We start from the raw sequence: 13,288 nt of genomic DNA, 5'->3' as shown, positions 1-13,288 counted from the left end.
GCCAAAATATAATAGCTAGAGAATCAAATGAAAGTTCATAAGACTCACCAGCTCTTCCTCTTTCCAATGAAGGTATTCCGAGGTCTCTAGGTGGTCCCGTCGATGAGTAAGTGAGTTGAAGACGAGTGGTTTTTCACATTTTGGTGCGCGGCTCCGAGTGCTGGCCACTGGCCTCGGCCTTGGCCCAGCTGGCTATCATTGGCAGCACTGCCTGGAGTGGTGATTGTAACACTGCCCGAGCGTCCTTGGAATGTGGAAGATTCCACTCGTTTTTGCTACTCCTTACTCACTGCCGTGAAAATGAGTCATCACCCAGTTCATGTGGCTCACCCAAGGATTTACCGCCCACAACACCATGTCACTAAGCCCTGTAGGTGTGTGGGAAAGGAAATATCTAGTCGTTTTTCTGTACTCACTTCTTCCGTAAATAATCATATTTCTACTAAGACACTTAGAACTGCACTTTACATCACGATTATGGGTAATTGCACTTTGACATGTAAATGCTGTTGCTCTTTCACGCATGATCGTAGAGTATGAGGTAATTATTTGTACTATAAATCAGACTGCTTTGTACTAATCAGGGTTATAATGAAAATCATATAAATGTTTTACACAACTAACATTATTTGTACTTCACATAACAGATACACTGATGCTCATATTTGGCACAATCCCCCTGATTATTGAGTGAAATAATTTAGGTATAGCGAAGCAGGTATTGTTCATTGAGGCCTGCTCACAAGTGGTTTTCTTTCAGGTAACAGGTAGGCAAACTCAAGGTATATCCAATAATTTTCTAACCAATATCCAATAAACAGTATCAACTCCTGTATTGCACTCACTATAAATCACTTATATGCACTTGCAGAACTTATAGAAGACTTATATCTTAGCACTTTCTATAATTCACTTACAATATCACACATTTCACTCATTTATGAAAATACACCATCTTCAGCACTACTGTACACTATTTACACTTCCCCACACACCTGCTCAGTATTCATACCACTCCCGAAAGGCCTGGTTGTGGAGATTCTGCCCTTGAAGTGGTAGGCTGAGGTGTGGGGAGGCACTGGAGGAAGATACATCAGCAAAGCAGGCAGTGAGAGTGTGGGGGAAACGGCTCTGCTGCATTTTTTTCTGCAGTGACCGCCAGGTCCACGGTCACTTTCCCGATGTCCTGGGTCATCTTGCGCCTCCTCATCGCCGAAATCATCACTCTCGTAGACTGTCCCTTCCTCCTGGAGAAGTCGGAGAGCCCTCTCTGGCGTCGGAGAGTGAGTAGGGGTTGGAGGGCAAGAGATCTCACTCTCCATGTGGTAGCTTTTTTTCTCCTCAGAGAACATACTCGTGCTGAGTGTACGAGAGGAGACAGTATCGTCAAGGGCACGTCCTATGGCACTATCACTAAGCCCTTTACCTGGTAATAAGGGCTGAACTTTCGCGGGGGTTGATGAGGCAATCGGCCCTTCATGCGGTGGGATGGAATCGGACGATGTCAAGGAAGATGACATGGCTCCTCTCGCTACCACTGCCGAGTACAAACTGAACCGCGCAACCTACCTACCTACCTACCTACCTACCTTCCCCGTAAATATAACAGAAAATGGGCCCGTGCTCAAACAGTGGCGGGAAGGTGAGTGCGGTATATCAAGTCAACTGTGGGCCCTCCGCGCCCAAAATCCTGTCGTGCATACACGTCAACTGGCAGATAGGGGATATATATATATATATATATATATATATATATATATATATATACACTCACACAAATATATCTAACCAACTGAAAAGGTTTTATGAAATATACACACACACACACACACACACACACACACACACACACACATACGAGATGCTACTCAAAAGTCCCAGTAATATTAACGGAGGGAACCGTTTTCGGTTTTGCCTTTTGCTGCCAGGAGGAGTCAGCAGCACCCCTTGTGCGTCAGTGTAGCCCTGGCCATGTCTGTGAGTGGATGTGTTGTTGTGTGGAGGTGGTTTGGCGATTTTGCAATAGCAAACTTCACAGAACAAAGAACCTGCATCAAGTTCTGCTTCATCATCAACAAGACGGCTGCAGAAACTCACCAGTTGCTTCAGCAAGCCTTTGGTGAAAATGCCATGTCCCAAAGCAGAACATTTTTCTGGCACAAATGGTTCAAGGAAGTCCGAACATCCGTCGAAGACGATGACTGTTCTGGACGACCGTCAATGGCACCGGCACCAGAAAACGTCAGAAATGTTCATCAGGCTATCCTTGCAGATTGCAGACGAACTATGCATTATGTCTGATATCCTTGGACTGTCGAATGGGAGCGTGCAATGCATTTTGTTGGAAATGTTGGGCATGTGACGAATCGCCGCAGAATTTGTGCCAAGACTGCTGAGTGATGAGCAGAAGGCACATCGCATTGCAGTTTGCACTGAGCTCAAGAATCAGGTCAGGGATGAAGCCACCTTCATCTCCAAGGTCATAACTGGTGATGAATCATGGGTTTATGGTCATGACCCGGTGACAAAGCAGCAGTCATCACAATGGAAGTCTCTCAATTCACTGAGGCCGAAAAAAGTGCGTCAAGTTCACAGCAATGTCAAGTCAATGTTGATCGTTTTCTTCGATATCCAGGGGATTGTTCACAAGGAATTCGTCCCACCCAGTCAATCTGTCAGTGGAAAGTTTTACTGTGAGGTTTTGCAGCACCTGAGGGAGAACATCCACTGCAAAAGTCCAGAACAGTGGAAGAACAAGGACTGGGTCCTGCATCATGACAATGCCCCCCTCACACATCAGTTGTTGTCTGGCAGTCCCTGGCTTCCACTAACACGATAGTCATTCCCCACCCACCCTATTCGCCTGACCTTGCCCCCTGTGATTTTTCAGTTTCCTAAGCTTAAATTACGACTGAAAGGGCGTCGATATAACTTGCTTGAGGAGATCCAGACAGAATCGCAGGAGGTGCTCAAGACCATCACACCTGAAGGTTTCCAGGGATGCACGGACTCGTCGAGAAAACGCTGGGACCACTGTATACATGTCCAAGAGAACTACTTCGAAGGCGACTGTGAGAAGTAGGAGGTAAGTTAGCTGATTTTCCTACAATATTCAAATTACTGGAACTTTTGGGTCACATCTCGTGTATACACACACACACACACACACACATATATATATATATATATATATATATATATATATATACTGTAGGTATGGTTGGTGGGGGCACTCACCGTCCACTAGCTCGATGTAGTGCTGCTCTCGGGTGTCTGCCCTTTCCTCTCCTCTATCCTTCTTTCCTTCCATCCTCTTCTGTCTTCCTTTCCTTCATTCTTTCATCGTCCTACTGCCTATGGGTGACTTTACACTTCCTCTTCCATCTGTCTTTCCTTCAATCTTTCCTCTTCCTTCTGCCTGTGGATGACTCTACACTGAGTGACAAGCCAAATGGTTTCCTGTCCACCAGGAAACCATTTACTTTGCCGGTGGTAACCATATAACCAAGTTTTGGTGCCTGATGGTTTATTGGGTAATTACAACGCTCTAATTGGATTGAGATGGTGAAAGTTTATATCCAAGGGTTAGTTGGGGTTTACTGCTCATGTAATGCCACTCAGTGATGAGTGAGGCTGGTCACTCTTATCTTAACCCGAGGCATCCCATCGACGTATGGTATGTCGTGCAATTGCAAGGTTCATAATTTGCACAATTTTAAATTTTCGTGCGTGATTTTTGGTACGTATACACGGGTCACCTTCCTCTATTCCTCTACAAGATGCCTGGCAGGGACAATGCCTTACACCGCATAACCTCCCTCCCCCCACATGCCATTGTCTCGGCAATTCACCTGTTACCAGTGACCAGGCCAATAAAGACATTCAGGGCCAGAGTGATTCCCCAATCGATTGAGGACAAAGTTTACATAGCATTAGAGAAAGAAACAGTCAGAAATGATGATCAGGTAATGTTGCCAAAAAAAGTCAGGTATGTTGATGAGTTAGTGAGTGAAACAATGCTTATAATGCGTATATTACTATTTGAAAACCAATATACTCTCGTACTACATACAAATTCGTACCAAATAAATAAATAAATACTGCTTACGAGTGGTGAGGAATAGTTACCCTCCCATAGAACTCGTTTTCTTTGGAGCCATCCTGATTGAAAACCCAGTAAGGTAAGGAGGTCCTGCTACCTGTATCGAGTATTTTAAACCTCAGGTGAGCGATTCCTCTATGAATTTTCGATGTTTCTCACCAAAAGCGGAGGTTTTAGCCAAAAGAATTTTTTTCCAAAATAACTCGGGATTGGGGGGTTTCGGAGGTTCGAAATCGGTCGGGACGTGACGGGTTAAATATCAGGACCAACTTGCCTAGCCCCAGTCACCTTCGCTCCTCATGGGGCAATATAGGATTGGATGATGAATAGACAGGAAGGTTGCGAAAAGTTGCACTGACGAAGTGGGTGGTTACTGTCCCCCTTGAGCAAGGGGATGGGTGTGTGCATGTGTGAAGCTCACAGCCTTGCCCTTAGATAGTACTATATGAGCTTTCAGGTCCCTTCCGGGAGAGTAAAAGTTGACGATCACGACCATCAAGTGATCCTGACCGACCTGGTGAATTACACAGACGAGTATATATTACCAGCAGAAAAGGTTGCAGAAAAGGTTATGTATATCGATAGTACAATTATCCAATTTCTGTAGATTTGTTGGCTTGTTGGTTATTCACTTGTTACCATAAAATGGGAAAGAAAAAAAAGCACACTGTTGAGGAATTTCTCTCACAGAAAGATACCCTAAAGTGCTCTAACTGGAAAAAAAAAACAATTTCCAGTCCAATCAGGCCACCAGTTCCCAAGTTATGACTCATACCTTCAATTCGCAAAACGACTATGTACACGCCTGTGGAAAATAAGTAAGTGCACTGCATTATGAATATCTATACTTTTGCTGGAGTCGGGACCATTTTTTTTCAGGTTTCGAAAGTCATGTTTTTTCTCTTCAAACGTGAAGAAAATCGTCTGGCGCACCTGGGAATGTAATTTTTAGCTTTGTAATCCATGGGGGAGGTGGTGGCTGAATCGGTAGAGAGGCGGCCTGCAGTCTTGCAGGACCCAGGTTCGAATCCCGGCTGGGGCAGGGAACAGTTTAAGGATTTGAATTTCATGAAAAGCAGACTTTCCTGATCTACCAGATGACCCGCCGACATGTCATAAAAGTACCTCCGCTAATACCAATACACCAGTCCTGTAAGAGACGGCCCTAGCATGTATTCAATATGGACGGTGGGTGTTAGCGCCGAAGTGGTGACATGTGGAGATGTAGGAGGACTACTGGGCCTTGGGATAGGCTACTGCCCCCGAGATATAGGCCCTGGAGCCTTTGCCCAGAGTCGGACACACACACACACACACACACACACACACACACAAAGTAATTTGAATGAATTGCAGAAAAAGTCGCAAAATTACTGCATATGGGCCTGTGGAAAGTAAGCAATAGTGCTGCACTAAGTCAAATCCATATAAAAAAATAAAACTTCATTGTTGCCAAACTGGTTTGGAATGACTAGAAATATGTAATAGGAACAAAATTAGTGCATATTATGGGAAGTCATGTAAAAAAAAAAAAGGTTACTATGGTGACGGAACATAGTGCATTAAAATGCTCAGACTTAAAGAACAAAACAATATCCAGTCCAAACTGGCCACCAGTTACCAAATTATGACTCATATATATATATATATATATATATATATATATATATATATATATATATATATATATATATATACCCCCAAGTAAGACATCTGCAGGCGATCTTGGACATCGCAACTTCCAGAACAGTGGTAAAATTAATGCAGTAAACACTCTCAACATAATTCAAATTTTCGGCCCACCTCAGGCCATCATCAGGTATTGCAATTGTTCTATACAGTCAGCTCAGACTTGATGAAAATAACAGAACTTTATTGAACCATAACGCTAAATAATATGTAATAAGTAAAAAAGCAAGTAAAATCAACCCTCCTCCCAATATAAAAGCTCAAACAGAATTTTATTTATTTATTTTTTTGGCCATCACCCTGAAGGGGCATTAGGCCAGCAAGAATCAGTAATCATGAAAGCCAAAATAATGATATGAAATATTTGCATCTATTTCATACCATTATTAAGTTATTATTCATGATTATGAAACAATAAGTAATAAAGAATACATCAGTATACATGGATAGTACCAGGACAAATACTTCCATCTATACATCACATGTAGACTCATTACTATACTACTACAAAATAATCAAATAATTATCAAATTTATTTAAAAAAAATACATAAAGAGAACAATACATATTTACTGGTCCTGAACAAAAGAAAAAATAATACACATTTATATAAATGTAACCTTCTTTTGCGGTTCACAAATCTATAAAAGTGTATTGACTTATTTACAGATGTAGAAAAACCATATCCCTATATACAAAAAAATTTATATATATATATATATATATATATATATATATATATATATATATATATATATATATATATATATATATATATATATATATATATATAAATAAGGAAACCACAACCGAGTTCATAAAATAAATCACAACTCTCTGAGTAATCTGGTCTCTTTCAGGAAAGTCATCAATTTATTAATCACACCAACGTCCTCATCACCCAAGACAGAATCAAGTGTGAAAGGGAGCGCATTTGTCCTACAGTAGGCAGCCAGAGAGGTACGTTCCCCAGCATACCAGTACAAAAGGATGTGACTAATAGATAACACCGCATCACAGGTGGTACAACGCAGTGGAAATTGTCTGTTAATATATGGTAACATATGTGTTATTAGGGTGGAATTCATGCGGAGGCGGGCTAAAGCGACCTCCTCCCGTCTGTTTCCTTGGGAGGAACTGGACCAGTCACATATGGTCCTTTTGACTGATGGAATTGCCAGGTCGGTCCACTGACTTTGCCACAGAAGATTAATTGATTTCTTTCCGAAAGAGAGACTAGACTGTAGCTCACGAGGAACGTCCCAAGTCTCCTCGAGTTCTACAGTCGATTTAGCTAGTACATCAGCCTGCTCATTGCCGTAAATACCGCAATGACCAGGCACCCAGATCAGAGAGAAGGATTTAGCACATGTGTGCAGCTTATTGACAATGTGGCCCAGGACCTCATGTGAATCAGTCCTACATGAATGAATTGCCTGAAGGGCGGACTTAGAGTCCGAAAAAATGACAAAATTGTTGTGATCTGAACGCAAAGCAAAGTCTATAGCTTGATCTATGGCAAATAATTCGGCTGTGAATACAGACGTATGGGGGGGCAAGCGAAACCGGATGTGGCATTCCATAGACCGCACACTCGCACCCACACATTCATCCATCTTAGAGCCATTGGTGTACAAGTGGAATGACGCTAGGTGTCTAATGAGGATCATCCAGAACAACTGTCGTGCCTCCACCTCCGGCGCCTTGTACTTTGCGACGGGGAGCCAGTCAGTGTTGAATGTGGTGGCAAGTGACTCCCAGGGCGCTATTTTTGATGTTAAAACCTGATCCCCATTAGAAAGGTCGTACCCTAACGCCTCACAGTGGAAGTGAAGCCTCACAGCCACCGACTTGAGGGCCGCATACAGCAGCTTTCCCACTGTAGGAGGATCCAACAGGTTGGAAGGCCAAGTGAGCGTTTATGGTGAGTGGTGATACCGTAAGAAAATAACAGGTGGTCATGTCGTAGACGGAGGGGAGGCACAGCCTCCACTTCCAACCGCTCCACACGAGTACATCAAAGGGCTCCGAGACATATACGCAAGCATACATTCTGAAGCACATCAAGTCTACGGAGGACTGCATCCGATGCCGATCCATACACCTGTGATCCATAGTCAAGCTTAGAACAGATAAGGGACTTATACACCATCAATAAAGACGTTCTGTCTGCTCCCCACGATTTACTGGAAAGAAACTTAAGGACGTTTACTTTTTTACTACAAGAAGCAAGCAAATGATTAATATGTGTTCTCCAACTGAGCCTACTGTCAAAATGTAGATCCAGGAATCTGACTGAATTTTGAAAAGGTATCGGCTGATTATCTAAAGTTAAATGCAAAGGGGGTACATTAAGTTTACGAGTAAAAACAACACTGACACATTTAGGGACGGAAAATTTAAATCCAAACTCCAGGGCCCAACGCTAAACAGATTCAAGTGCCAGTTGAATCTGCTGTGCCGAGGATTGTGCATTGCGGGAAGAGTGCCACACTGCGCAATCGTCAGCATAGAGTGAGTATCTAAGCATCCTGGGGATGGAAGCGGACGACAGAATGTCATTAATGGCAATGCTGAACAAAGTAGGGCTAAGCACACTTCCTTGTGGTACCCCGCTCTCTTGGACAAATATGTCCAAAGTTACGTTACAGGGTAACCTGACAGAAAACGTTCTGTCAGTAAGGAAGTTCCGAAGGAAAATGGGCAAATTACCTCTTAAACCATAAGCGTAGAGTTTACATAGTATTCCATTTCGCCAGGTCATATCATAAGCCTTATGAATATCCAGAAAAATTCCTATCATGAATTCGCAATTGACAAAAGCCTCGGCTATGCAATGCTCCAGGTGCACTAAATGATCCAGAGTGGACCTATATTTACGGAATCCACTCTGTTGATAATTTAACACACCCTTCGACTCTAAAACAAAAAGTAACCTTTTATTAACCATACGTTCAAAGACCTTACATAGACAGTCAGTTAGCACAATAGGTCAAAACGAGCTGGGTTCCATAAGGTGACCATCTTGGTGAGGTATCGGTATGACGTGCGCAGTGCCATAAGTTTGGGAACGTGCGAGACGCCCAAATCTCATTGTACACCGCTAACAGCTTACTCAGGTTGGCCTGAGTAAGATGCTGGATCATACCATATGTAATGACCGGGACTGGAGCCTTTACAGGATTTAAGGGCAAGAAGAAGTTCATCTAACGTAAATTCGGAGTTGTAGCTGCTCTCTCCGTCTTCCGTGGCAAAGTCCAAGTTTTGCAGCTCAGCCGTATGCTTATGGTGGAGAAAGCGAGGATCATAGTTGGCTGAGCTGCTTACCTGGGCAAATGGTCGGCGACAGTATTGGCAATATCCACAGGATCGTCATTGACATTCCCAGCCACCTCAAGTGTGGTGATTGGTGACCGGGTGTACTTGTTGTTTAGTACATTTATGGTGGACCAGACCAGTCCTGACTTAGAGTGGTGGAGCGATTCACCGTGGACACAAAACTACGCCAATTAGTCCGTTTTGCCGCTTTAATTGTCCTCCTTGCCTCAGCCTTAGTTGCTTTGTAGGCAATAAAGTTTGATTCTGTTGGTTGTTTCTCAAAAATCCTGTATCTCCTATTGCACTTTGTGAGTGCTTGTCAGCAATCTGGTGTCCACCACGAAACTCTACGCTTGTTTGGAATTGTAGATGTCTTGGGAATAGCAGCCTCAGCTGCGTGTATAATGGAGGTCTATAGGTGTGAAACTTTCTCGTCAATGTTATCTCCCAATATATCTAGATTGGCGACCCGTGAGTAGTACCCCCAATCTGCTTTCTTAAAGTTAAATTTAGGTGGTGGAGGAGGCCAAGAATCGTCGCGTGCATAAGAAAGACAGATTGGACAATGATCGCTACCCATTGAGTCGTCACATGGGTCCCAAAAGATGTTAGTGTGTATATCAGGAGATGACAAGGACAGATCTATACATGACATTTTACCAGTGCGGTCATCTACACGAGTCGCTCTACCATTGTTTAGAAGACAGAGGTTTGACTGCAGTATGAGGTTGGCTACTTGCTCCCCCCTGCCATCACTCCTTAAGCTTCCCCATTGACAGTGATGGGCATTAAAATCGCCTAAAATTAATTTATGACCCAGATGTTGATGGGTTAGTGAAGTGAAAGCATCACCATCAATGGGACCACGGGGAGGACAGTAGATGGAGCAAATAGACAGATACGTGTTATTAAATTTTTCTCTGCATGCAACAGCTTCCAGAGTAGAACTTAGAATCACTTCTGTTTGTGGGTGTGATTTGTGGGTGTATATGGTGACTCCGTGATCATCATATCTTCTATACGAATGGTAGTGTTTGAACTGTGGAGGATCTGGGTGATCCACCAAGTGCGTCTCCTGTAAGCAAACAACGTCTGGCCTGTGTATAGATAGCAAAATTGCTATATTGTGGAATTTATTCCCGAGTCCTACAATTCCATTGTAACACAGTGAATGTGGTGGTTTAAGATTTACGAGAGGGCCCAGTGTGCTTAGCTTTTTTATACCGCCCGCCACCAGGCGAGTGGCTACCGGGGGACCTATCCCGGTGCTTACTAATGGAAACCTCCATACATTGATCATCAATAACTAGGCTCCCAGAGCTCCCCGAGGAAGAACCAAACTTTTTCTCCCTCGCTGGACCAGGAGCAGGAAAGACATGAGGACGTGGCTGTTTTGAAAGGGTGGTCATATTACTCTTACTAGAGTTGTCAGACTTCTGTTTAGGCTTTACTGACTGAGAGGCAGAAGCATGAGAGTAGGAAGTTGCAGTGGGGATGTCAGTTTGAGAGTTGGACTGGACAAGAGGTTGAGATGGAGAGGTAGAGTGTGAGGCAAGAGGAACAGGTTCAGGGTCAGTCCGTGTTTCAACAGAGCACATCACGGGATGGGACATTACCGCCGAAGCATAGGACCTATTCGGCGTGGGAGTTGCATGCAACTCCTTCTCCTTTTTCCTAGCTTCATAGTAGGAAATGCCCTCAGTTGCTTTCACTATGCAGACCTCCTTCTCCTCATTCCACTTGGGACAGTCCCTAGAGGAAGTGGAGTGTGCGCCCATGCAGTGAAAACAACGTACCATCTCCGATGTGCAGTGTTCAGCATCATGTCCCTGTGTTGCACATTTGCCACACCCTGACTGGGAAGCCCGACATGTCTTGTCACCGTGCCCAAACAGAAATGCCAAGAATCACTCAGAGAAGACCCAAAGAAAACTACTCAAACCCCCAACTGAAACATCATTCATCTGTTCAAACACTAAACTCCAACCCCTCCCAAACTGAAGCAAACGAACCAAACCCACCTATAGATTCAAACAGACCATTAAGTACTATTAGCTACATTGATTTCAGGTCTATATTTTTCTATTAGTAATTTTTCTCCTAGTAAAGCATCAGCCGAATTACTGAATTTTGCTACTATCTGAAAATCATTGCAAGAGAAAGGTTGGTCATGGGTTAATGAATGCTCTCTAATAGCTGAAAAAGCCATTTGATGTAAATATTGCCCTGTCCTGTAGCTCTTTCCCATATGTTCAGATATTCTTATTTTGAATGAACGACTTGTACATCCAATATACCCAGCCTTACAACTAGGACATGTAAATTTGTAAATAACATCTGAACATAGAGGAGTAGGCACTATCTTTGTGACTGAAATAATTCTTTATCTTAAAGTCATTAGTAAGTATAATCCTAAAATTTACGGAAGGAAAACTGTTTTTTCTTTAAGTACCAAATTACGAAACTGATAACTGATTTTTCCATAAAAAAGGCATTTTAACATATTTAACTAATTTTTTCACCTCAAAACATACAAATTTACTTTTTAGTTTAGTATAGAGGAAAGACTTCAAATACTTATCATATAAGTTCATTCATTCATTGCCAGACGCCATGTATCCCAAACGGGGTGGCCAACGGCTTAGAGTTAATTGTTTTACAGGGAGGGGCACTAATCCTCCACCAACCCCACTTGACATGTAGGGATGCCAACAGCATCTGGTGTTCCCAGGCGGTCACCCATCCAAGTACTAACCAGACCCAACGTTGCTTAACTTCGCTGATCAGATGGGAAGCGGTGTACTCAACGTGGTATGGCCGTCATATATGTGTATCTGATAATTATTGTTCAGAAAATAATCCCTAAGTTTAAGAAATTCTTCATGCAAAGTTATATAATTCGAACAAACATTGTATGCTCGATTCAGCGAAGTTCTAGTTGAATTAATTTTGTATATCATCGGGCAAAAACTATACCAATTTAAGCCTTAACTTGTAAAATTTGGTTTTCTATGTACCCCTGTTACTAGTCCTTCATTACTTTTAGCAACATTTATATCTAAAAATGCTAAACTCCCATTGTTTTCTAATTCACATGTGAACCTTATATTTTTATGTTGTTTGTTAATATAATCAAAAAACTTTTAATGAGCCTCTTCATTATTGAAAATTAGAAATAAATCATCTACATATCTTCTATAATAAATTGGTCTAAATTCAATGGGACAATTATTTAACCATGAAATCTCCCTATTGCACAAAAAAGCATTGGCAAAAACAGGTCCAAGACACGAGCCCATACTGATACCATCTACTTGATTATAAAGAACATTGTTAAACAGAAAACATAATTCAGATGTAGCATATTCTAATAACTGTCTAACCTGGGTCGCATCTAAACCATAACAATTACTTGGTTTATAATTATCAAGAATTATGTCTATGGTTTCAGCCAAAGGAACATTAGTAAATAGAGACTCTATATCATAGCTAGTCATAACATAATGATTGGGAAGTGTTAAAGATAAAATGTCATCTACAAATGCTTTTGAATTAGGAATTGTATACTCATTAGTAGTTAGGGGAGACACAACAGGAAGCAATTATTTAGCTAAATTATATCCAGCGGTTTTTATTGAGGAAACAATAGGTCTAAGTGGAACATCTGGTTTATGAATCTTAGGATTACCGTACATTATTCCTGGTACTAAACCTGATGCATACAGTGATTTAAAATTATCTATTCTAATTCTGGCCTTAACATTCCTTAACATTCTGTTTAATTTATCTTCTATTCTAATAATGTTTCTAAAAATATCTCCTTTCAGTGGTCTAAATTTTGTGTGATCCTCAAGGATGCAAGACATTTTTCTTTGATAATCTACTTTATCTATTATAACCACTCCCCTCCCCTTATCTGGTTTCACCATAATGATAGAGTCATCTTGCCCTAATTGTTTAAGTAAATCAATATCCTTTCTCTTAAATACTGAAGAATGAACATCATTGACTTTCCTCCTCCCTGTTCTGTAATTATTGTTACCCAAATCTTTGACCTTGTCAATGATTCTGTTCTTATCTAAACCAATACACATGAGACCTCCCTTGGCACAATCCAAAACATTATTACAAAGTTTCTGTAAAGAAATATAATGCTTCAACCAATCTGTCTTATAGAAA

General features: G+C 41.8%; 1 non-coding gene across 1 annotated transcript; it reads right to left on the bottom strand.

Moving 5' to 3' along the window:
* Positions 1-11,815: 11,815 nt before the first annotated feature.
* LOC145391294 (5S ribosomal RNA) lies at positions 11,816-11,934 on the bottom strand. Its single transcript, XR_013895808.1, has one exon. It is a non-coding gene; the product is annotated as a 5S ribosomal RNA (ribosomal RNA).
* Positions 11,935-13,288: the final 1,354 nt, after the last annotated feature.

The sequence above is a fragment of the Coenobita brevimanus genome, chromosome 17 (assembly GCF_032717465.1).
Source record: "Coenobita brevimanus isolate Jiangsu-jjx chromosome 17, ASM3271746v2, whole genome shotgun sequence".
NCBI lineage: Eukaryota > Metazoa > Arthropoda > Malacostraca > Decapoda > Coenobitidae > Coenobita > Coenobita brevimanus.
Note: the sequence above shows the minus strand (reverse complement) of the source record. Positions and strands in the feature narration are given on the sequence as shown.